The sequence below is a fragment of the Lissotriton vulgaris genome, chromosome 2_1 (genome assembly GCF_964263255.1).
Source record: "Lissotriton vulgaris chromosome 2_1, aLisVul1.2, whole genome shotgun sequence".
Lineage (NCBI taxonomy): Eukaryota > Metazoa > Chordata > Amphibia > Caudata > Salamandridae > Lissotriton > Lissotriton vulgaris.
Window position 1 is genome coordinate 826,653,017 of NC_141687.1, and position 26,710 is coordinate 826,679,726.

Consider the following 26,710-nt stretch of genomic DNA (forward strand, 5'->3'; position numbering starts at 1 on the left):
ATCTTATGTAGCTTGGAAATGGCCTGGAAGTCTGTTGGAGCGTTGTCTGGAATGAAAACGCAGCAGCTCGATTGAATAAGTTTACACACTCCACTTCTATCTGCAAGTATGACATCAAGAGCAACTCTATTCTGAAGTGTCATAAGTCGATCCGACTGGAGCTCAGCAGTCAAGTTACTAAGGGCACCGGCAGTTTCGACTATGGTGGACTCAACCACTCTTGTCAACTGGCGAATGTTCCTGCTGTTTGCCATAGGTCCCCAGAACGGCAGAAAACCCTTAAAGAAATCTCCCAACTCTTGCCCTGCGGTATCTTCCTTACTGAAGACACCTCCAGCAACTCTCGTCTTATGGTAATCTGCTGCCGCTGTAAAAGTGGGAGGCAACAGGAAAGAAACAAAACATGTGCCCGAAAAGTCAGGGGGCAACCATGTGTACGCTTTATCGTAACAGATGAAATAGGTACCCTTAGCTGCTAGGAACCCTGGGGAAGTCTGAGACGCAAATACATAAGTCTCAGTGCAGACACTCTTCCCTAACTGAGCTCTCGGATTCTTGCCATTACCTTGCAGACAATAATGACCCTGATGGGGCACTATCCAAATCGATGGAGAACTTTTCGCTCGCTGGTTAACACTCAGACTAACTTCATATCCAGTAACATTCCAACCAATGTATGCTTGCGTCTCATCTCTCAGGATAGTCTCATAGGAACTAATTCCTCTAATCATATCGACTATACCCTTGACCAGAGCATTAGTCTTCGGACTATCTTTCACGGAACGTTGGGGATAGACTCCAGGAGCATAAATGAACATCGTTCTGTATGCCCAAATCGAACCATTGTAGCTGAAAGGCAAAACCAGGTACGGAATACCTTTATCGGTCGTATGGGGCATAAGGCCACAAACCGAACAGGAGTTGAACAAAGGAATTGTTAGCAAATTCCAGTCTTCTAACTATTTCATGTTCAGGCAGAGGGTGAAAAGAATGAGAAGAAATAGTAGGAGGAGGTATAGGTTGCGTAGTGGGCATGAACGTCACTTGAAAAGAGAATGTCACATATCCAATTAAAAACATCATTAAACTAAGCAACATAAATAAACACAATATTAAAAAATATTTTCGGGTCATCAATTTACAGATTTTGCTTTTAAAGCTTATTCTTTCAACAGGTCTCTCCATCTCGGAAAACTCCATCCTCTCTAATTGCTGCTCGTGGTGGTAGGGTGTTCTATGCTAAGGAATGCTTCTGTCAGTCCCGGGCAACTCCCTTAGACCAACCAGAACCGTCGATCTAACGTCTTCGGCTTGCACTCCAAAGACTTGGCAACCGCGACCCTACAGCTGAACCCGGATGGCGGTTCGAAAAACAAAAATCAAAGTAGTTCCTCGGAGGAGAGTTAACCTTCAAAAATCAGAAAAAGAAAGAATTAATTTTATTAGTCCAGCGACTCTCGGTCGCAAATTATAACGCTCTCTGCCAAGCAATGTCTGTTCTCGGAAAAATAAATCAGGTTCAACAGTGTTCAAACGGTTCAATGGAGGCACAGCTTCTTGAAGAAGATCGTCACTTTCTTGTTCAGTGTTCGTTCCAATCAAACGGGCATCGCTGAATGGCAGAAAATGAGGCACGGTCTCAGTCTCAGAATCAGGAAGTCCTTTCTGGACCCACCGGTCGTACGGCAGAGGTAAAGGAGCCCTCTTGCAATGTACACCGTGGATCCAGTTCTTTTTACCACGCACTCGTACTGCAGAACGGGTAGATAACAACACCAGGTAGGGTCCCACCCAGCGGGGCTGCTCGTTCTTGCTCCGCTGAAAATTTTTCACGAGCACCCAGGATCCAGGTTCAATGGCGTGTCCTGGATCTTCAGAAGCTTGTGGTAACGAACCGTGAACCTGTTGATGCAAAACACGCCATTTAGCCGTCAATTCATACAGGTAGTCAAGTAACACAGGATGTTCTATTTTGCTAAACTTTGTCGGCCTCAGCACTCCCCAAATTTTTGCCGGGCGACCAAACACGACTTTATACGGACTCAAACCGATTTGTGAATGCACAGTCATTCTAGTGGACAAAAGGGCTAGAGGCAAGGCATCTGGTCATTGTAAACCAGAGCTCGCTTGAATTTTGGCTAACTTCAGTTTGAGAGAGCCATTGTAGCACTCGACTAGACTAGCTGATTGGGGGTGATTTGCAGCATGGAACTTCTGCCGAATACCTAATCCATCACATACTCTCTTCATCACCTGACCCACAAATTCACTCCCATTGTCACTCCAGATCATCCTCGGCAAACCATACTTAGGGAAGAATTCCTTAACAAGGGCGTTCGCTGTGGACAAAGCAGTGTTATCCTTCAAAGGGTAGGCTTCCACCCATCTAGAAAAAGAGCAAACAACCACTAACACATACTTCAGGTTGTTGCACCTCTCCATGTGGATTAAATCTAGCTGCAAAGCCTCAAACGGATACGTCGGAGGAGCAAAATGACCAGCTGGAGTTGGAATTCCCTTACCAGGATTGTACATCAAACACACCATACAGTTCTTAACCAGATTCTCTGCTCACTTAGGAATTCCAGAATTCTGCCAAACCGGAGCCAACAACTTGCAAATCCCTTTCACGCTAATATGAACCAATCCATGAGCCATTGTAACTACTGGAAGCACATACGCATCGGGTAACAACCATCTCTGATGCTCTGACAAATCAATCCAACAACCATTCGAATCCAATTTACCCTTGCTTTCTCTCCATTCATTCAACTCTTTCTCTGTAGCTTCAGCTTGGATGGATTTCACACTCTCAATCGTATCTTCACACATACTTCCATCTGGAACCCATCTCGCCGGACCTGCAACATACATTCGACTCATCACATTTCTCGCAGTTTCTTGCGCGACTTCATCTGCAAACGCATTACCACGACCAACATCATCCGTAACTTTCTTATTCACACTGCATTTCACAATTGCTATTTGCAACTGCAAAGTAAGAGATTCAAGAAGTTCATTCACCAACTGACCATGCTGGATCTTTGTTCCGTACGAAGTCAGGAACCCACGCTCTCTCCACAAACGTCCAAAGCTGTGAGCCACACCGAATACATACTGGCTATCGGTATACATGGTCACTCGCTTTCCTTTCGCCAACACACATGCTCTCGTTAATGCAATCAACTCTGCTGCTTGCGCTGAATTATGTGGGATACGTGCAGCTTCAACAATCGTATGCAAAGTCGTAACAGTATATGCTGCAGTCGTATCACGATTCGGAAGCTTAAAGAACGAACCATCAACCCATAAGGTACCATCACATTCTGGAAGAGGAGTATCCCTAAGATCTATCCTCCCTTTCGTTTCTTCCTCAGTCCTAAGGAAACAATCATGCTGTTCGATATCGCCTATCTCAGTTGAAATCGGCAACAACGTGGCTAGATTCAACGTGTTGCATCTCTTTATATGCACATGATTTGCTAACAAGGTCAATTCGGAACCCGACAACCGAGCACTAGTTAAGTGCTGTGTCTTGGTATGATTCAACAAGGTATCCACTGCATGTGGAACCATCACAATCAGTGTATTGTCCATCACCAAGCCAGCAGATTGTCGAATCGAAACAGCCGCTGCCGCTGTAGCTCTCAAACAACTCGGCAATGCTCTAGCTACCGGATCCAAAGTCGACGAAAAATAAGCACATGGACGCTGCTTATCGCCAAACTGTTGAGTCAGAACTGACAATGCACATCCCTCTCTCTCGGGACATACATGTGAAAGACTTGCTGTAGTCGGGGGTACCCAACACAGGAGCCGAACACAACGCATCGCGTAGTTCTGAAAAGCTCTTCTGACATTCGTCAGTCCATGGAATAGGATTGGGAGTATCCTTAACAGTAAGAGCTATCAAAGGTTTCGCAAGCAACAAAAAATTAGGGATCCACTGTCTACTGTACGACGTAATACCTAAGAAAGCACGTACTTCTCTCTGTGTCATAGGCACACTCATTTTCGCAATCGCTTGAATTCTTTTTGGGGTCAGTTTCCTTCCCTCCTTCGATAAGAGGTGACCTAAATAGGTAACTTCTTGTCGACAATATTGCAACTTTGAAAGAGAAACCTTATGATGGAAATCAGACAAGTGACGTAACAACGACAAAGTAGCCTCTCTACAAATCTCTTCATTGTCAGCAGCAACTAACAGATCGTCAACGTACTGAATAAGAGCAGCACCATCAGGTAAAATCAACAAATCAAGTTGCGTCTTCAAAGCTTGGCTATAGATCGATGGACTCTCACAATAGCCTTGAGGAGCGCGCTTAAAGCGGAAACTTCGTCCTCCTAAAGAGAAGCCAAAGATATCTCTACTTTCCACGGCAATCGGGATGCTGAAGAAAGCATTCTTCAAGTCAATCACCGAAAACCATGTGGCTGTAGCCGGGATCAAAGTCAGTAAAGCGGTGATATCAGGCACGACTGGAAATTGCGGAACAACGATCTTATTTACCTCGCGAAGATCGATCACGAACCTATACACAGGAGGTTGTGAAGAATCAGTTCTTTTCAGAACAGGCAAAACCGGACGATTGCACACATTACCTCTCATTTCCTCAATCACACCTTTCTCAATCAGATCATAGATGATCGCCAAAAGTGCTCTTTCACCATCACTGGAAATGCGATATTGCGGAATGCGTGGTAATCTAGCATTCGCTTTCAACGTCACAACATATGGCGGAATCTCTAAGAGACCCACATCGTTCGGACCAGTAGCCCAAAGAGAATCAGGGAGAGAAGACAATTCAGGTGGAAGTCGATCTTTAGACAAGTACATCGGAGAGATCACTCTCTTACCCAATGTAAGATGTACTCCTGAAGGAGAACAATATAGCGTCGCATACAATCTCTTTAACAAGTCCAATCCCAACAAGTTCTCACCACAACCAGTCGTCAGAATAAGGGGTGCTTCAAATTCACAAGGTCCAACAGAAATAGACAACGGACTAGAAATCGGATTCGTAACCGGGGCATCAGAAAAACCTACTGAAACATTCTTTAAGCCAGACAAAGGTGCTCCAGGGAGTTTAGAGTGCATAATAGAACTCTTCGCAGCACCAGTATCCAACAGAAAAGGCTCTGACACACCTGATGCAATCACTTCAACATAGGGTCCACTCTGATCTACTGGAACTGAAACAACTCCCTCTCTTTGTCTATGGCTGTCCTAGCAATCATTACCATCCACATCCTCACCTTCAACATAGTAATCGTCCGCATAGTACTGTGCCGTCCTACCAGACGCACCATTCTGCTGATCAAAGCTATTCATAGAATTCTGTGGAGGCAAAGGACGCGCATTCTGACCACAACCTCTACCTCTAGGAGCTTGTTGAACACCTCGACCTCTCACACCAGAAGCACCATTCGTGCGCTGTAACAGAACCGGACAACTACTCTTGAAATGGCCCTCTTCTTTACAATACGCACATTGGTTAGGACCTACAGGGAAACGCGGTTGAGAGGACTAGAACCTTTGCGAGTTTCTCTGATATTGCTGAGGTTGCTGATAATCGCGCTGATTATTACGGGGCTGATAATCTTGCTGTAGAAGAACTTTAGTCTTCAATTCGTTAGGGTTCTTGTCCGCTTTCTCTATCTCGGCCTTGTTTCTATTCTCATAGTACTGGGCAGTAGCTAAAATCTGCGCGTAGAAACAGCCCAAGCACTCTCAGAATCCTTCAATCTATTGCATAATTCTGGAAGCAAATTATGAACAAATTTGTCAACGAACAACCTTTGACCGCCTTCGGTACTCATGTCCTGACCACTGTGGTCTACAAAGGTCTCTTCGAATCTAGTGAAGAAGTCGGACACAGTTTCGTCTTTCTTCTGCTTGCATGCAGACAACTTGTCCCAATTAACACGCAAAGCAGGCATCAAGGTCTTCATATAGTCAATGATCCTACCAGGGAGATCAGTAATTATATCTTCAGGTTTAGCACCACCTACTTGTCTAGCATCTGCAGCTCTAAGATTATTCCATGTATCACCTAATTCCTGCGCATGATCCGAATGACGAATCTTTCCCCAAATAGGCTGTGGAACAACATTCCCAAACAACATATCTATATCAGCCAGATTCATGATACATGAATCCGCAGTTTGAGAAAGCTGCTTATAAAACCCTGCTGGATTTTTGCGCGGATCAGGCAAAGTCTGTTTGAGGGCTAAAACTTCAGCACGCTTCCATGGAACATGTACCCAGAGTCGCAGAAAGTGTGGCTGAATAGGTGGAACAGCTTGTGCATCGCCAGGTCTCCAAACTGGAGGAACCTCACGCATTGGATATTGACGCGCCTTCCTCCTAACCGATGGATCAGGCTCAAACAGTCGCTGAGAAGGAGACTCACTCCTAAACGACAACAACGTCGCAACTGCTTTCTCAACCTCACGACCCACAACAGTCCCTTTCGCAAACTCAGAACGTATACGGTACAACTCAGGCGGAGTCTGTCCTACCTCACTATCTTCCCATTGTTCACGAAGGAAAGAAGGAAAGAGCACATCATATAAAAAACATATCTTTGTTTCGGTGCTTCCCATTGGTGGAAAACATCCATAACACCCTCAAGGTCATAATGCGAAGGATACGTAACCCATTTACGCGCTAAGTGATCCAACACTGTCCTTTCATTAGGATCAGGCAACTGACTACGCAATTGCTTACGCTTGACAACAGGAGACATACCCAATGAACCCAACAGAGGAGAAAAGAGACTAGCAACAGCATCAGTCATTCTCTGTCGAGCAGAAGGAGAAGTTGACAAAAGATCAGGAGACGGAACAGAATGAGAAGAAACCAAAGTCGGAAGAGTAACAGAAGGAACAGACAAGACAGGCGTAGGAGTAGCAGACGAAGGAAGTAGCAAAGGCGGCGGCCCTTGAGAAGGCTGCACCAGAGGAATAGGAGCCAACGGAAGAGGAGCTGGCTGTTGGGGAATCACAGGTGGCAAAGCAACCAGAGGTTGCGCAACTACAACTTGTGGCGGTGCCGTAGCATTCTGCGTGTAAGGAGGTGGCGAACTCAATAGATGCGCCATTAAAGGATCTTTCACAAGATCTTTCTTCTCTTCTTGTTGTTGAGGTGGCAAAGCTGGATAGCACTTGTCTAACGCTAGTTTACGCTGCCTAAGCATCTGTTTGCTTTCTTGTTCTTCTTCATTATCCCTAAACTGTATAGAAGCTTGCACCATTGACATACCTCGTTCTCGTTTATTTTTCTTCGCTAACTTAATTTCTTTCTGTTTGGCTTCCTTTCGCCATAAGCGGAAAGAGTGAAACATCGCCGGCCGGGCTTTCTTCTTGAACAGTTTAACTTCGAGATTGTCTAAAATCTCTGTTTCAAAGCTACCATAACGGGGCCACTGTAGGACACCTTGTTTCCTAGTATATTTAACCCATATTTCATTATACGCGATGGGGCCCACTCCATGTTTTACGCAGAGCTCATAGGTCGGAGTTCCAATCGGAGGAACCGGACACGAATCCTCCAATCGGGAATCCCTAGTACAACCACAACCAAATATCTTTCCAAGACTGCTAAGACCAGGCATCTTCGCTCACCAGTCTAGCTTCAAACTTCAAGGGAAATCTCAAAACGATAGTCTCGTGAATACACGAGTCCCTCGGCTTTGGGGCCTGCAGGTACCAAATTAAAGCGATCCCGAAGGATACCCAAACAAAACTAAGGACTGGGAGACGCTCCACTCATACTTAACTGAAATGTCGATGGCGTCACCAGAAGACCCGTCTATTGTCTCGCTCTACAAATCGTCTAATGGCTCCAAGACAGGGTGACAGTCAGGGCAGCAGTCCTTCGTAGCCGTCGGAAAGCGGGGAACCTCGCAGCAAAGACTTTCGGACCACGACGACATACAGGGGTCGATGAAGTGGCAGGCCATCCTCCAGAATTTCCACACGAAGCTCTTCACGATCTTCAGGCTTGGACCGGTACCGCTGAAGTCGCCCCACGTTGGGCCCCAACTGAAGAACCGGGTTTGAGAACCCAGCGGCGCCAGGGATAATGCCCGATGTCTTCGGATTCCCCTGCCTCGGCAAACAGAGACACGGGACACTTCTTGATGACGTCAAAGACCAAATTTATTGGCTGCAACCAGGAACAGAGGTCTACGAAGCACAACACGGGTGGTTCGCAAGAGACTGCACAAATTCATAGAGCGGAGCATCGTCTTTTATGCCAAAAATCACATTCCTGTCTAGCATCAATTACATACAAACTGAACAATGAAAGAACGACATCTCAAACATATCGCATGACGACAATCCCACTTTCTGTTGTCCTGCCTACCAGAAATGACAAAGCAAAATCCAACATTCCTGTTCGATCAGGCCGGACAAACCCATCATAAAGACCTCACCCCAAATCAGTGATTAAGCCATAAAGGAAGGAACAGAAGTAGATGAGAAGCATGATAGAAGGGTGTGTGCATGTACCATAAACTCAGCAATGTCCTGCTCTTTGATCTCTATCTGACCAGCCGCTTAACAAGGAACTGGCTCAACGAGGTCAGCCTCGGGCAAGGGAGTCAGTTCGACCAGGTCACACAAGAGTCAGCTAAGGTGTACGTGTCCCAAGGACTCGTTCGGCCATAGTCATCGGCCTATGCTAGGGCAACCACACAAAAGGGCTGCCACACACAAAATGGCACCCGAGGGTTCAAACGAAATCCCTGAATACGTAGTGTTCTCATTGATCGGTTATGACGAAAACACTCGTACACACCGCACTCGTCATTTGCGGTCCACTGACACCAAAATCGTCTATATCCGACGACCTTCAACGAACGGGTTCAGAATCTCCGAACCACAGACCCTCAGAGTCAAAGAACCACAAAGGCCTGCCACAAATCTCCCTAGAGGACGTCTGACCCTGAGTTGCAGCTGTCCTGGGTGTCTTGTCCAAGCTCGTGTGCCTCCAATAATACACAGATCACACAGAGTCTGGCTGGATGCAAGCAGGGATGGATTATTTAGTCTGGACGTCCATTCCTGTGTTCTCTTTGGTTTTCTACTGCGGGAGCTAGCCGTTTGTGGCTGCATAGATGGAAACAGTCTATGTGTATGCATTTTTTGTGCTTTTCTACCTCTAGTCTGAAGGGGTTCTAGACGTTTTAAGGCATGAGCAAAGTGGGCCCTCGCCCAGGGTCTCAATTTTTCAGGGAAACCTTTGATAGAGAGAACTCTTCTGAGAGGCCATTGCAGCCTGAGAAGTAGCTTTGCACTGAGGCCATCTTAGGGCCTTCTGTAACTCCCCTGAGAGGCCATCGCAGCCTGAGAAGTAGCTTTGCACTGAGGCCATCTTAGGGCCTTCTATAACTCCCCTGAGAGGCCATCGCAGCCTGGGAGGTAGCTTTGCACTGAGGCCATCTTAGGGCCTTCTGTAACTCCCCTGAGAGGCCATCGCAGCCTGAGAAGTAGCTTTGCACTGAGTCCATCTTAGGGCCTTCTGTAACTCCCCTGAGAGGCCATCGCAGCCTAAGAAGTAGCTTTGCACTGAGGTCGTCTTAGGGCCTTCTGTAACTCTTCTGAGCGGCCGTCGCAGCCTGAGAAGTAGCTTTGCACTGAGGTTGTCTTAGGGCCTGCGGTAACTCTTCTGAGAGGCCGTCGCAGCCTGAGAAGTAGCTTTGCACTGAGGTCGTCTTAGGGCCTTCTGTAACTCTTCTGAGAGGCCATCGCAGCCTGAGAAGTTGCTTTGCACTGAGGTCGTCTTAGGGCCTGTAACTCTTCTGAGAGGCCGTCGCAGCCTGAGAAGTAGCTTTGCACTGAGGTTGTCTTAGGGCCTTCTGTAACTCTTCTGAGAGGCCGTCGCAGCCTGAGAAGTAGCTTTGCACTGAGGTTGTCTTAGGGCCTTCTGTAACTCTTCTGAGAGGCCGTCGCAGCCTGAGAAGTAGCTTTGCACTGAGGTCGTCTTAGGGCCTGTAACTCTTCTGAGAGGCCGTTGCAGCCTGAGAAGTAGCTTTGCAATGAGGTTGTCTTAGGGCCTGTAACTCTTCTGAAAGGCCATCGCAGCCTGAGAAGTAGCTTTGCATTGAGGCCGTCTTAGGGCCTTCTGTAACTCCCCTGAGAGGCCATCGCAGCCTGAGAAGTAGCTTTGCATTGAGGCCGTCTTAGGGCCTTCTGTAACTCTTCTGAGAGGCCGTCGCAGCCTGAGACGTCTTAGGGCCTGGAACTCTTCTGAAAGGCCATCGCAGCCTGAGAAGTAGCTTTGCATTGAGGCCATTTTAGGGCCTTCTGTAACTCCCCTGAGAGTCCATCGCAGCCTGAGAAGTAGCTTTGCACTGAGGTCGTCTTAGGGCCTTCTGTAACTCTTCTGAGAGGCCGTCGCAGCCTGAGAGGTAGCTTTGCATTGAGGCCATCTTGGGGCCTTCTGTAACTCCCCTGAGAGGCCATCGCAGCCTGAGAAGTAGCTTTGCATTGAGGCTGTCTGAGGGCCTTCGGTAACTCTTCTGAGAGATCTTCGCAGCCTGAGAAGTAGCTTTGCACTGAAGCCATCTGAGGGCCTTCGGTAACTCTTCTGAGAGGCCATCGCAGCCTGAGAAGTAGCTTTGCACTGAGGCCATCTGAGGGCCTTCGGTAACTCCCCTGAGAGGCCATCGCAGCCTGAGAAGTAGCTCTGCACTGAGGCCATCTGAGGGCCTTCGGTAACTCCCCTGAGAGGCCATCGCAGCCTGAGAAGTAGCTCTGCACTGAGGCCATCTGAGGGCCTTCTGTGACTCCCCTGAGAGGCCATTGCAGCCTGAGAGGTAGCTTTGGACTGAGGCCATCTGAGGGCCTTCTGTAACACAGGTCACATTGTAGCTCTAACCCACAAGGGGACGTCCCAGGCCTCATTTTCGATCTTTCCAAAGACAGGACATCACGAGGCTCATTGTAGCTTTATCCAGCAAAATGTCGGCCCAGCTGCACTGTCTATAATTTTAAAACACAACATCAAAGGCCGCATTTGAGCTCTATCATATGGGAGGACATCACAAGCCTCTGTGCCTTTACTCTATGAGAATAAATCACAGACCGCACTTTATTTCAAGAGAAGACACCGCGCGTAGCATTGTCGCTTTATCCTATATAACCTACCTGGCTATAGCTGTACTCTGAGGGAGGGAGGGCATCACTGATCTCCCTGTAAGCTTACCCTATAAGAAGACTATATGGGCCGCACTCTAGCTCTGTCCTATCAGACGCTGTTACCAGGGTAACTTTAACATTCAAACAACACTCTGAATTTTGTTTTCATGCCTTGACATATTTGAGTTTCTTCGCTCTGTAATCTTGTTTTTTTTCCCTGCGTTTCCTGCCAGTGCCTTTGAAAGAGAAATGAAGTGCAGATGCTGCTGGGGAGAGGGGCCTCAACTGACATCATGATGGACCGAGGTCCAGAGAGAAGCCAGAGCTTTTAGAAAAGAGAAATCCCCACCAGAGGCACCAGAGAAAACTCCACTGTGCAGAAAAGGACTAATGCACAAAGAGCTCGCCCCCCACTCTCTCCCTTCCTTCATTCCTCCCAGAGGACCAGAGATCTCCAGAATGAAGGACAGACTCCAGTTCAGTAAGAGATCTCCCCTCTCCCTCGTTCCTCCCCCACTCCTAGAGAAACAGAGGAAAGTGCAGAAAGAGTAAGTAGCACGACGGTCTCCGATGTGCAGCAATATACTTCAACATGGCAGGAATATATACCCGCCAATGGGGCCGGGTCTAACACCACCACCCTAGTCGCTTCCGGGTAACAAGCATTGGAAATGCAATAGGTCTCGCAGCATTAGAGTTAGTGCTTTTAGAATTGTTTATGGGTTTTTTTTGTAAATCTTTAGCATTTTTGTTTCCTGTAGCCAATGCTAAAGAATTACAAAAAAAAAAGCCATAAACATTTCTAAAAGGTCCAACTCAAATGCTCCGAGACCTATTGCACTGTGTGAGGGTGAGGGGTTGAGGGTGAGTGAGGGTGAGGGTGAGTGAGGGGTTGAGGGTGAGGGTGAGTGAGGGGTTGAGGGTGGGTGAGGGTGAGTGAGGGTGAGTGAGTGAGGGATTGAGGGTGAGTGAGGGGTTGAGGGTGAGTGAGGGTGAGGGGTTGAGGGTGAGTGAGGGTGAGGGTGAGTGAGGGTGAGGGTGAGTGAGGGTGAGGGTGAGTGAGGGGTTGAGGGTGAGTGAGGGGTTGAGGGTGAGGGGTTGAGGGTGAGTGAGGGTGAGTGAGGGTGAGTGAGGGTGAGTGAGGGTGAGGGTGAGTGAGGGGTTGAGGGTGAGGGTGAGTGAGGGTGAGTGAGGGGTTGAGGGTGAGTGAGGGGTTGAGGGTGAGTGAGGGTGAGGGGTTGAGGGTGAGTGAGGGTGAGGGTGAGTGAGGGTGAGTGAGGGTGAGGGTGGGTGAGGGTGAGTGAGGGGTTGAGGGTGAGTGAGGGTGAGGGGTTGAGGGTGAGTGAGGGTGAGTGAGGGTGGGTGAGGGTGGGTGAGGGGTTGAGGGTGAGGGGTTGAGAGTGAGGGTGAGTGAGGGTGAGTGAGGGTGAGTGAGAGTGAGGGTGAGTGAGGGTGAGGGTGAGTGAGGGTGAGTGAGGTTTTGAGGGTGAGGTGTTGAGGGTGAGGGTGAGTGAGGGTGAGTGAGGTGTTGAGGGTGAGTGAGGGTGGGTGAGGGGTTTTGGGTGAGTGAGGGTGAGGGGGAGTAGTTGAGGCTGAGTGAGGGTGAGTGAGAGTGAGGGTGAGTGAGGGGTTGAGGGTGAGGGCTTGAGGGTGATGTATGTTTGCCACCAAACTCCCCAGGCCACTAACGCTCGGACGTCCCATGCAGCTTAAATGGTGCGAAGTGAGTTTACAAGCGCACGAGGCCAAGGTATTATGGGGCTTATTTAGAAGCCCCTTGCGCTGCCGGTGGGTCTCTTGTAATGTGGGGAAAGGTGACGAACCGGCGGCGCAAGAGGTTTGCACATAAGCCCCCCATGTATGTAATACATTCATCCCAGAATGCGTGTTAAATATAGCGAATCTTGAAAACTATGCCAAACAAATATAAAATATGATCGATACAAACGATAATATTTCAGCAAGACAGCCCACTGAGTGAGTGCCCAAAACTTGATAACGATAATATATCGATTTTAGTCCAGGCAGTCTTTACAATACCGTAAAATAAGGAAGCGATACATTTTAATACATGAGAAGTAATGTATCATTATAATTCCTACATACCGACAGGCCTACTCAAGAAAAGAAACAAAAAGACGGGTAGGGAGAGGCGGCGGGAAGGGGAGGGGGCGGAGCGGGTTCAATTAAACAAACGAGACGGAGGGAAGAGAGGGGAGGGGGGAGGAGAAATGCGAGGTAATTGTGCTATTGCTAAATGCGGAATAAAAACAAATTTAAGGTGATCAAGGAAAACTCCAAAAGCTCACTGGCAGGGATCCGAGAAAGGTTTGCACTCTGACGGTAGATAAGGGGTTTCAAGTAGAGGGATTAAGGTTAAGGAGGGATTGCAGTAAAGCAGCCCGTTCAGGTTAGTGCAGGGCTGTGCCTGATGACGGGGCCTGGGCTACAGTAACCCCCAAGTCTCCCACTTACTTGGCATTTAGTCCAGCCGATCCGAACCGCAGCTGTAGCTTGTTGCTGAGGAACGTGACTTCGCTGACTGCTGTGTCACACTTTGGGAAGTATTAAAAAGGTACTTCATACAGTTCAGGGTTTTACTTTACATCCTGGGACTTCTAGTCTTGTTGATCACAATGGTAAAACTTGCACTACAAGTCCCAGAATGCAAAGCAAAAATAGAATGAATGCGCAACCCCTGCATAGAACTGGAAACTTGAAATTTTAAACAGCGCCCCGCAGAACTGTCTAGGGTCAGCTATTGTGTTCTGATTAAATAACGGGAGTCACACAATATCTTAACACAACAGGAGCACTACAATCAGCATAGGAGTGGCTCTGACATCTTAAAATAGGTGTGGTTCCCACTTCAACCAGGCGTGACCCCAATCCTTCCTGAGCCGGATGCATGCACACAAAAGGAATCAGTTCATCTTGTACATTCTGAATCTCACAATTATTTCCAAGAGAGAGGCAATCTTTTGGATACCGGTCACAAGTAGGAAACCTCCGCAATGGGAGAGGCAGGAGTACCAGACAGACTACGTAGAGTAAAAGCAGGGTGTAATAAAAAAGGTAGTTAAGGTGATGTAAGTTGTAGGTCATGATACACATTCCTGGAAGTCTACAGGCAAGGGGGATCTCAGAATTTTAACACACCCACGTCTCTGGTGGTTACGCTGAAACAAAAAGATGCTGTGCAGTGATGGATCGAATCTAAGAACCTGACAGGCACTGGTGGGAATCTCCAGATGGTATTTGGCATACAGTCAAGCAGTCTGAAAGATAGTGTCTTACTTCTTAATCCAAGTTGGCAAGACATTTTGCACACAACGGACACTGACTGGGTGGCTCAGGTAGCTGGCAGGTAAAGCAAGTTGCTGTGTCCTTAATTTAGCAGAAAAAAACAGGCTGGGGCATCCAAATGCCCTACGAAAAAGACATGGTTATACTTTTCGTAGCAGGCAGTGCAGTCTGGGGCTGCACAAAACTGTTAAGTGTTGGAGATTTCCTGGATGCTGCAGGGAGTGTAGAGTAATGAGGTTCCTGGAAGGGAATATCCTGCAGCGCTGGAGTTCCCTGGAACTGTCAGGCACTGTAGGTTGGGAAGGTCCTATGGATCTGCGAAGTAATACTGTCTGCACCTGCTGGCCCCTCTTACCTGCGCAAGACCGGGTCTTCCATATTTTGAGCAGAAGGATGATAATAGCCGCCAGGTGAGACAGATCTCCAGTAAGTCTGAAGACGTTCATGCTGAGGGGGTTGCTGCGACCGGGGCCCTGATGAAATAACGCTGATGGACTGCACACCTGGCAATGAAAGGGCCCGGTTCCGTACTGCAGCTGGGGTAGGTCTGAAAATGGCGAGCGACGTGGCCAAACATAGGAAGGTGGAGAGAGGACTCTTGGAGCGCACCGCCCCCTCGGGACGCACAGCAGCATAGCGGACATCTTGAAATGGATCACATTGGCAAACAAGACGGAGGGAAGAGAGGGGAGGGGGAGGAGAAATGCGACATGGCGGGAAGGGGAGGGCTGATGAAATAACGCTGACGGACTGCACACCTGGCAATGAAAGGGCCCGGTTCCGTACTGCAGCTGGGGTAGGTCTGAAAATGGCGAGCGACGAGCGACGTGGCCAAACATAGCGGACATCTTGAAATGGATCACATTGGCAAACAAACAAGTCAGCAAGAACCATGTGAATAGGACTAGAAAAAAAATAAACAAACAAAACGGAGGGAAGAGAGGGGAGGGGGGAGGAGAAATGCGACACGGCGGGAAGGGGAGGGGGCGGAGCGGGTAAAATAAATAAGACGGAGGGAAGAGAGGGGAGGAGAAATGCGACACGGCCTGAAGGGGAGGGGGCGGAGCGGGTAAACAAAGACGGACGTGCACGCGCTTTTAAGCTCAATGCGCATGCGCATTGAGCTTAAAAGTCACGGGCACTGCAAGGAATCGCCACGATTCCTTGCAGTGTAAATAAAGAGTGGATAAGTCCCAATACTCTCGCCTTGCTCGATGCGCATGCGCATCGACAGGCGAGACCTAAAAACAAAAACAACAAAACACTCCTGTAAGTGCAGAAAGAGGACTTCACTGGCACAGCACTCCCTAGAGAAAAAGCATTTGCAATGCAATAGGTCTCGCATTAGGAAAGTGTGAGCTATTGGTATTGTAAATAACACATTTTTTTAATATGTGTTGGCTTTGAAAATATATAAATTAATAGCATCGTTATTCACAAAGCCAATAGCTTGCACTTTCCTAATGCAAGTCCTATTGGCTATGGCAATGCTTGTTGGTAGCAAGCAAGGACAGTGCTGTTGTGGTGCTGAGTGATGTGGTGGTGTCCCCGAGTGATGTTGTGGTGTCCCCGAGTGATGTGGTGGTGTCCCCGAGTGATGTGGTGGTGCCCCTGAGTGATGTGGTGTTGCCCCTGAGTGATGTGGTGGTGTCCCTGAGTGATGTGGTGGTGTTCCTAGAGTGATGTGGTGGTGTTCCCAGAGTGATGTGGTGGTGTCCCCAAGTACTGTGGTTGTGTCCCAGAGTGGTGTGGTGGTGTCCCAGAGTGATGTGGTGTTGTCCCCGAGTGATGTGGTGTAGTCCCCAAGTGATGTTGTTGTGTCCCCGAGTGATGTGGTGGTGTCCCCGAGTGATGTGGTGGTGTCCCTGAGTGATGTGGTGGTGTCCCTGAGTGATGTGGTGGTGTCCCCGAGTGATGTGGTGGTGTCCCGGAGTGATGTGGTGGTGTCCCCGAGTGATGTGGTGGTGTCCCTGAGTGATGTGGTGGTGCCCCTGAGTGATGTGGTGTTGCCCCTGAGTGATGTGGTGTTGCCCCTGAGTGATGTGGTGGTGTCCCTGAGTGATGTGGTGGTGTCCCCGAGTGATGTGGTGGTGTCCCTGAGTGATGTGGTGGTGTTCCTAGAGTGATGTGGTGGTGTTCCCAGAGTGATGTGGTGGTGTCCCCAAGTACTGTGGTTGTGTCCCCGAGTGATGTGGTGGTGTTCCTGAGTGATGTGGTGGTGTCCCCGAGTGATGTGGTGGTGTCCCCGAGTGATGTGGTGGTGTTCCCGGGTGATGTGGTGGTGTCCCCGAGTGACGTGGTGGTGTCCCTGAGTAATGTGGTGGTGCCCCTGAGTGATGTGGTGGTGCCCCTGAGTGATGTGGTGGTGTTACTGAGTGATGTGATGGTTTCTCCGAGTGATGTGGTGGTGTCCCCAAGTGATGTGGTGGTGTCCCGAGTGATGTGGTGGTGTCCCCGAGTGATGTGGTGGTGTCCCTGAGTGATGCGGTGGTGCCCCTGAGTGGTGCCCCTGAGTGATGTGGTGGTGCCCCTGGGTGATGTGGTGGTGTCTCTGAGTGATGTGGTGGTGTTCCGGAGTGATGGAGGGTGGTGTTGGAGGGTGGAGTTGGAGGGTGGAGTTGGAGTTGGGGGGTGGAGTTGGAGGGTGGAGTTGGAGGGTGGAGTTGGAGGGTGGAGTTGGAGTTGGAGGGTGGAGTGGAGAGTGGAGTTGGAGGGTGGAGTTGGAGGGTGGAGTTGGAGTTGGAGGGTGGAGTTGGAGTTGGAGGGTGGAGTTGGAGTTGGAGTAGGAGGGTGAGGGTGGAGTTGGAGTTGGAGGGTGGAGTTGGAGTTGGAGTAGGAGGGTGAGGGTGGAGTTGGAGGGTGGAGTTGGAGTTGGAGGGTGGAGTTGGAGTTGGAGGGTGGAGTTGGAGTTGGGTTGTGGAGTTGGAGGGTAGAGTTGGAGGGTGGAGTTAGAGGGTGAAGTTGGAGGGTGGAGTTGGAGGGTGGAGTTGGAGAGTGGAGTTGGAGTTGGAGGGTGGAGTTGGAGGGTGGAGTTGGAGGGTGGAGTTGGAAGTTGGAGTTGGATGGTGGAGTTGGAGTTGGATGGTGGAGTTGGAGGGTGGAGTTGGAGGGTTGAGTTAGAGGGTGGAGTTAAAGTTGGAGGGTGGAGTTGGAGGGTGGAGTTGGATGGTGGAGTTGGAGTTGGAGGGTGGCGTTGGAGGGTGGAGGTGGAGGAGGGTGGAGTTGAAGGGTGGATTTGGAGGTTGGAGTTGGAGATGGAGGGTGGAGTTGGAATTGGAGGGTGGAGTTGGAGTTGGAGGGTGGAGTTGGAGGGTGGTGTTGGAGTTAGAGGGTGGAGTTAGAGGGTGGAGTTGGAGTTGCAGGGTGGAGTTGGAGGGTGGAGTTGGAGGGTGGAGTTGGAGTTGGAGAATGGAGTTGGAGTTGGAGGGATATTACAATTACTATCAAGTCCCCTTAACAACGGGTCCAGGTATAAGGCAAACAACAAAGGCGAGGCTGGGCAATCCTGCCTGGTCCCTCGTTTTATCTGCACTGCCTTCGTGTAGGTTTCATTAATTCTTATCCTTGCTGTCGGCTGTTTGTATAGGGCCTGAATTGCTTTTATGTACCCCTTGCCTATCCCAGACCACTCCAAGGCCTTCCACAGATAGTTCCAGGAGACCCTGTCAAATGCCTTCTCTGCATCCAAAAAAATGGCCGCGACAGGGTCTCCTGCAACCTCCGCTGCATCTAAGATGGTAATCATTTGCCTTGTGTGCTGGGTGGTCCCTTTCCCTGGAATAAATCCGTGCTGTGATGTAATAACTAACCCCTCAATAACCTTACTTAACCTTTGTGCCAACGATTTTGAGTATATTTTTGCATCCGCGTTCAGGAGTGTTATTGGCCTGTACGACCCTGGTTCTAGTGGGGATATATCCTTTTTTAATAGCTTACTTAATAGTCTTTATTTCGATCACAAGATCATAAAAGATATACATTGAATTCTATACAAAATTTAAAAAACATATTAAACAACATTAGTGATCAAGCTAAAAACTGGAGTTTAAAAATATAACACAATTTTAGGACTGTCTCAAGACTTCAGGTTTCCTAACACATCATTTTTACACTGCGACATCGAGCATACCACATAGAGGTTAGAAATTTAGATAGAGCAAATACTAGAGTGGGGGATAAGTCTGTCTTTAGGACTCTATAGGCGGGTAGAAAAGTTCTGAATCCCAGGTTCCTGAGCAAAGGGACAAGCCAATATTTCTTACTCCTTACGTACCCCCTGCAAAAGAAGACAACATGAACGTCATTCTCCTTTGAGTGCCCACAGGCCGGGCAAATTTCTGAAGAGGAACGAGAAGACCAGGATGCTGTGAACGATGCTAGGGGAAGGGTTCCATGACTCCATTGGAGAAATAATTTCCTGGTTAGTTGTGGAGAAATGGCATCTAGGACGCTTTCGAGATGGTAGGAATCTTTTGCTTGTATGAACTTGTTGGACAGTGACCCCTCCCGTGCACCGTCCATGGCTCTGAGGAGCATGTGATCGTAATAAGCTCTCGCCAGTGCCTTTTTTGGGGTCTTTGGGCAAATATTTAGTGGGTCTGTCCATAGTTCATAGAGTCCAATTGCCTCCAGCGTTCTCCTGATATAGATCAACCATGGCATTGTTTTGGCATTGGGTAGCTCTAGAAATTCCTGCAACTCAGCTCTGTAAATTGAAAGGTCTGGACTACTCCATAGACGCCGCCAGAATGTCAAGGGCTTTAGGCCCAGCTCCTCCGTTATAGGTCGAATGTCCAAGTCCAATCTGAGCGGGAGTAGTGGAGTACTCTGTGGGAGAGCAACAATCTGTCTCAAGAATTTGTTTTCAGTTGTTAATAATTTGGACGATGGAATGTGCCCCCACAGCTCACCCCCGTACGTGACACCACCCCGGGCTTGGACTTTATAGATGTGAATAACGGGGCTAAGTGGACGGAAGGGGGATTTGTTCACCAGTCTCATAGTGCCACCCGCCAACTGTGCCAGTTTGATGTTCACTTTCGACTGGTGGGATGACCACGTTAGGTGTTCATCCCCAGGTATTCAATTGTGTACACCCGTTCCAGTTGGACTTCTCCCAACCTTGGTGGGGATCGATTGTGCGGCTTCGGGTTGAGGATCATATATTTGGTCTTTTGGGGGTTGATTTCAAGTCCTCGATCTAGACAGAACTGTAAGAACCCATCCAAGACACGTTGAATGCCCATAGGGGATTTGGACAGCAGCAGGGTGTCATCTGCAAACATGATTGCAGGCACCCTGCTGCCAGTCAGCTTTGGGGCGTCGGTGTTGGGAATCCTGGTTAGGTGGTCAACTATCCCATTCACAAAGAGGCAAAACAGGGTTGGTGCGAGCACACAACCCTGTCTTACCCTCTGCGAACGGCAAACCTTTCGGTTAAGTTGCCTCCTCTGCCACACCTAACGCGGGCATAGTTGTTATGGTGCAATCTCATCAGGATACCCAAAATATCTCCAGGGACATTCAGCTCCTCCAAAACTTTCCATAACTTCAGTCTTGGTACCAAATCAAAGGCGGCACGCAAGCCTACAAAGACTGTATACAGGGTGCCGCCCTCGATTATAGCTGTCCTCCAGTATAGCAGATTCAACCTAAAAATTTGGTCTGTTGTGGACACTCCCTGTCTGAATCCAGCCTGATAGGGAGTCATAATGCCCATCTCGTCTACCCAGTCCTGTAGTCGATTCAGAACCAGTCTCCCAAAGAGCTTCTGGGATATGTCAATAAGACTGATTGGGCGGTAGTTGGCTGGGAGCAGAGGGGACCCCTTTTTATAAATTGGGACCACCTCTGCGCCCAGCCAAGTATCCGGAACCTCCATACCCCCCAGGATGGCGTTGAATATCAATGTGAGGTATGGGGCCCATATCCCTGGTTCTTGCTTGAATAAGTCCCCAGGTACCCCATCAAGACCGGGGGCTTTTCCAGCGGAAAGCCCAGCTATAGCCGCCCTCACCTCTTTTTCTGTAAAACGGTCGCCACATGTGCCTAGACCTGGCGTACTGTTTGAGATGTTGGGAGACATTTCTTCTGCTGAGTACAGTGCCTTAAAATGGCTCTGCCATAAGCTGGGAGCAATATTAGGCTCAATAGCTGAGGATAAATCCTCTGTGCCGTTTGAGACCAGGCGCCAGAATTTGCACGAGTCTCGAGTGGTTAGTGACCTCGAAAGATTTTCCCAGTATTCCTGGTCCCATTCGGCCCTCGCATCTACCAAGAGCTTCCTATAAGATCTTCTCATGTCTTGGATTTCGTCCCTATTGTTGCCACTCTTGATGGCAAGTAGCAGTTTGGTCTTGGATTCCCTGCAAGTAGCATTGTACCAGGTCGTCTTGGCTGGGGGTCCTGATCTTTTTCCCGACTTTGAGAACAGATCTATCTCTAGGGTACTAATTAGCTCAGCATGTGTGTGAGCAAGCTTTTCTCTATTAGCTGGCCCTTCCGCCTCTTTTAATAGCACTATTATATCCGCTCCTGCCCAGGAGTGTGGTACTACCCTACCTCTCTGTGCCTGTCTGAAACTGGCCCACATATCCTCCCCTATTACACACCAAAACGTCTTATAAAATTCTGCGGGTATTTGGTCCGGCCCTGTTGCTTTTCCTGATGGGAGATTAAATGCCGCTTCTATTACTTCCTGGAGTGTTAATGGACGATCTAACTTTTCTTTGTCCTCCGGGCTTAGCCCTACATGTGGTATGTGCGACAAATATTCCGTAATTCATGTCTCTATATTAGTTAGGTTTTGCTCATACAGGTTTTCATAAAATCTCCTAAAGACTTCCTGCACCTCTTCCACCTTGTTTACTATATTCCCTGTACCATCTTTAATCTTTAATCTCTTTTATTTCCCCTGCTGCTAAGGTTTGCCTAGTCCGAATTGCCAGCAGGTGACCCACCCTTTCGTTGTATTCATAACACTTTTCTTTTTTTGCTAGAAAATTCCCTGCTGCCTTCTGTGCCAGGCTTTCGCCTGCCTCTGCTTTATTTAACTCTATTTCCAGCAAAATCTGCTCTATAGGATTTTGCCTACTTATGGCCACAACTAAGCCTTCTTCAAGCATCTCCAACTTTCTCACCCTCTCCTCCATCCTGATCTTTTCCTTCTTACTCCTCTGTAGCGTATAGCTCAAAGTCTCCCCCCCCTAACTCCGGCCTTGAACGCATCCCACACCATGTCCTCTGGGGCTGAATCCCTGTTAATGTCCCAGAACTGCGTTATCCATTCTTGCATCCGAGTGACGTATCTCTCTTCCTTCAACAGCCCTCGCTCAAATGTCAATGTACTAGTTTCCCTTTCCCCTCTGTTAACCAGTGGGATACTTAACACCAAGGAGACTTGCTAGTAATTGTAATATCCCCCCTGTTAGGCTGCATGATGAGGAATATAAATTATTTGCCTATGCGGATGATGTGGCCATTATAACTCCGGAGCCAAGGAGAGCGATAGGCGAAATAGAGCAAGAGGTAAGGAATTTTGGCTTAATATCAGGATATCTTATAAATAATGGGAAGACTCAGGTAGTGCAGAATAGGTTTACAACATATCAGGATGCCAGGGTGGTCCCTGAAGCGGTATACCTGGGAAGTAGAGTGACTGCGGACTTAGAGAGTTTGGTAGGGATAAATATGGAACCCCTGTTAGGGAATGTAAAAAGTAACACTGAAAGGATTAATAATCTACATCTGACCCTAATGAGGCGTATCAATGTGATCAAAATGGTCACATTCCCAAAATTTTTGTATCTCTTCAGTGCTATACCTCTTTTCTTCGACTGCATATAGTTTAATAGACTAGAAGCAATACTAAATAGACTGATATGGGCGCAGGGAAAAACAAGGAGAGCCTATCGCTTTATGACACTCCCCAGGGACAAGGGAGGCTGGGGGGCACCTGATTTTAGGTTTTATTACTGGGCGGCAGCGCTGTTGTTAAAAAACTGGGAATAGGCAGACACAATAGATATATGAGATTGTATACAAATCACTCACTCACAGAGGAGATATTCAGGGGTGCAGTCATGAAAGAATGGGACAATAAGGGGATCAAGAAACTAGGGGATTTAATGGACTCGGATGGAGGGATTTTACAATTTCAGGAGATTCAAAGTAAATTCGAGATATCGGGAAGTAACTTTTTCAAATACCTGCAAGTAAGGAGTTATTTTCATAATAAACAGGGAGGTCTCTTAGGGTTTAGCCATTGTAGGATAATGGATTATATAGAACGAAGTAGTCACTGCACAATTAGCCAGCTGTATGCAGAACTTTATGCACTAAAAGGTGATGATAGGGGCAAACATGCTAGCAAATGGATGGAAAAAGTGGGTTTGCGTCCTGAGGGATTACAGGCTTCTTTAGATCTAGGCCGGAAAGTTCTGTGCTCAGCGACATTACAAGCGCAGCACTATAAAACAGTATATTCACTATACCACACCCCCGCCAGAATTGCACAGTGGGGGGCGACTACCGGAATAACCTGCCGCGTTGTGACTCGAGTAATGCTGACATTGTACACATGTTTGCGCAATGCCCACAATTGCACACATTGAAATTGGAAATTGAGGAATTCTTGGAGGGGTCCCTGGGGATTAAGATTAAAATGACAGACAAACTCATAATGTTAGGGGTGATCGTAGGAGCAGAACGCCTCCCCTAAGAATTTCTATTTATGGTAATGGCAGTATATAGGATTGGCATTGCAAAAACATGGCTTGATAGGACGTCTCCCACATTTCAGATGTGGATAGCAAGGCTACTATCTACGTACAATATGGAGAAAGCTATATATGACAGGAAGGGTAGAAGGGCAAGAGCACTGGGTGAAAGGATATGGCTGCCCATTGAGCAATGGAAGAATAAGGCAGGTTAGGGGAGGGCTCTCCATCACTGAAATTGGAGGAGGGAATTATATAGTTACTACAGGAAAGCATAGCGGGCGGCTGAAATAGGTTTATAAGTTTATATTGCTATTTCTTTTGCTTTTTTTGTTTACTAATGTGTATTTTGAAATATGTGTACTGTAACATGTATTGGAATTCTTGAAAAAAGATAAAAAAAATTAATAAAAATAAGTTTTAAAAAAGGAGTTGGATTTGGAGGGTGGAGTTGAAGGGTGGAGTTGGAGGGTGGAGTTGGAGTTGGAGGGTGGAGTTGGAGGGTGAAGTTGGAGGGTGGAGTTGGAGGGTGGAGTTAGAGGGTGAAGTTGGAGTTGGAGGGTGGAGTTAGAGGGTGGAGTTGGAGGGTGGAATTGGAGTTGGAGGGTGGAGTTGGAGGGTGGAGTTGGAGGGCGGAGGTGGGGGTGGAGTTGGATGGTGGATTTGGAGGTTGGAGTTGGAGGGTGGAGTTGGAGTTGGAGGGTGGAGTTGGAGGGTGGAGGTGGAGGGGGAGTTGGAGGGTAGAGTTGGAGGGTGGAGGTGGAGGGTGGAGTTGGAGGGTACATTTGGAGGTTGGAGTTGGAGGGTGGAGTTGGAGTTGGAGGGTGGAGTTGGAGGGTGCAGTTGGAGGGTGGAGTTGGAGGGTGGAGTTGGAGTTGGAGGGTGGGGTTGGAGTTGGAGGGTGGAGTTGGAGGGTGGAGTTGGAGGGTGAAGTTGGAGGGTGGAGTTGGAGGATTGGAGTTGGAGTTGGAGGGTGGAGTTGGAGGGTGGAGTTGGAGTTGGAGGGTGGAGTTGGAGGGTGGAGTTGGAGGGTTGAGTTGGAGGGTGGAGATGGAGGGTGGAGTAGGAGTCGGAGGGTGGAGTTGGAGAGTGGAGTCGGAGGGTGGAGTTGGAGGGTGGAGTTGGAAGGTGGAGTTGGAGGGTGCAGTTGGAGTTGGAGGGTGGAGTTGGAGGGTGGAGTTGGAGGGTGGAGTTGGAGGGTGGAGTTGGAGGATGGAGTTGGAGTTAGAGGGTTGAGTTAGAGGTTGGAGTTGGAGGGTGGAGTTGCAGTTGGAAGGTGGAGTTTGAGGGTGGAGTTGAATGGTGGAGTTATAGTTGGAGGGTGGAGTTGGAGGGTGGATTTGGAGGGTGGAGTTAGAGGGAGGAGTTGGAGTTGGAGGGTGGAGTTGGAGTTGAAGGGTGGAGTTGGAGGGTGGAGTTGGAGTTGGAGGGTGGGGTTGGAGTTGGAGGGTGGAGTTGGAGGGTGGAGTTGGAGGGTGAAGTTGGAGGGTGGAGTTGGAGGATTGGAAGTGGAGTTGGAGGGTGGAGTTGGAGGGTGGAGTTGGAGTTGGAGGGTGGAGTTGGAGGGTGGAGTTGGAGGGTTGAGTTGGAGGGTGGAGATGGAGGGTGGAGTAGGAGTTGGAGGGTGGAGTCGGAGGGTGGAGTTGGAGGGTGGAGTTGGAAGGTGGAGTTGGAGGGTGGAGTTGGAGTTGGAGGGTGGAGTTGGAGGGTGGAGGGTGGAGTTGGAGGGTGGAGTTGGAGGGTGGAGTTGGAGGGTGGAGTTGGAGGGTGGAGTTGGAGGGTGGAGTTGGATGGTGGAGTTGGAGGGTGGAGTTGGAGGGTAGAGTTGGAGTTGGAGGGTGGAGTTGGAGGGTTGAGTTGGATGGTGGAGTTGGATAGTGGAGTTGGAGGGTGGAGTTGGAGGGTGGAGTTGGAGTTGGAGGGTGGAGTTAGAGTTGGAGGGTGGAGTTAGAGGGTGGAGTTGGAGGGTGAATTTGGAGTTGGTGGGTGGAGTTGAAGTTGGAGGGTGGAGTTGGAGTAGGAGGGTGGAGTTGGAGGGTAGAGTTGGAGTTGGAGGGTGGAATTGGAGTTGGAGGTTGGAGTTGGAGTGTGGAGTTGGAGTTGGAGGGTGGAGTTGGAGGGTGGAATTGGAGTTAGAGGATGAAGTTGGAGTAGGAGGGTGGAGTTGGAGGGTGGAGTTGGAGTTGAGGGTGGAGTTGGAGGGTGGAGTTGGAGTTGGAGGTTGGAGTTGAAGGGTGGAGTTAGAGGGCAGAGTTGGAGTTGGAGGGTGGAATTTCGAGGGTGGAGTTGGAGGGTGGAGTTGGAGGTTGGAGTAGGAGGGTGAGGGTGGAGTTGGAGGGTGGACTTGGAGTTGGAGGGCGGAGTTGGAGGGTCTAGTTGGAGGGTGGAGTTGGAGGGTGGAGTTGGAGTTGGAGGGTGGAGTTGGAGTTGAAGTTGGAGGGTCGAGTTGAATGGTGAAGTTGGTGTTGAAGGGTGGAGTTGGAGAGTGGAGTTGGAGTTGGATGGTGGAGTTGGATGGTGGAGTTGGATGGTGGAGTTGGAGGGTGGAGTTGGAGTTGGATGGTGGAGTTGGATGGTGGAGTTGGAGGGTGGAGTTGGAGGGTGGAGTTGGAGGGTGGAGTTAGAGGATGGAGTTGGAGGGTGGAGTTGGAGGGTGGAGTTGCAGGGTGGAGTTGGAGGGTGGAGGTGGAGGGTGGAGTTGGAGGGTGGATTTGGAGGGTGGAGTTGGAGGGTGGAGTTGGAGTTGGAGGGTGGAGTTGAATGGTGGAGTTGAATGGTAGAGTTAGAGTTGGAGGGTGGAGTTGGAGGGTGGAGTTGGAGGGTGGAGTTGGAGGGTGAAGTTGGAGTTGGAGTTTGAGTTGGAGGTTGGAGTTGGAGGATGGAGTTGGAGTTGAAGGGTGGAGTTGGAGGGTGGAGTTGGAGTTGGAGGGTGGAGTTGGAGGGTGGAGTTGGAGGGTGGAGTTGGAGGGAGGAGTTGGAGTGTGGAGATAGGGTGGAGTTGGAGGGTGGAGTTGGAGGGTGGCGTTGGAGGGTTGAGTTGGAGGGTGGAGTTGGAGGGTGGAGTTGGAGGGTGGAGTTGGAAGGTGGAGGGTGGAGTTGGAGGGTGGAGTTGAAGGGTGGAGTTGGATGGTGGAGTTGGAGGGTGGAGTTGGAGGGTGGAGTTGGAGGGTGGAGTTGGAGGGGGGAGTTGGAGGGTGGAGTTGGAGTTGGAGGGGGGAGTTGGAGGGTGGAGTTGGAGTTGGAGGGGGGAGTTGGAGGGTGGAGTTGGAGTTGGAGGGTGGAATTGGAGTTGGAGGGTGGAGTTGGAGTGTGGAGTTAGAGTTGGAGGGTGGAGTTGGAGTTGGAGTTGGAGTGTGGAGTTGGAGTTGGAGGATGGAGTTGGAGTTGGAGGGTGGAATTGGAGTTGGAGGGTGGAGTTGGAGTTGGAGGGTGGAGTTGGAGTAGGAGGGTGCAGTTGGAGGGTGGAGTTGGAGGGTGGAGTTGGAGGGTGGAGTTGGAGGGCAGAGTTGGAGGGCAGAGTTGGAGTTGGAGGGTGGAGT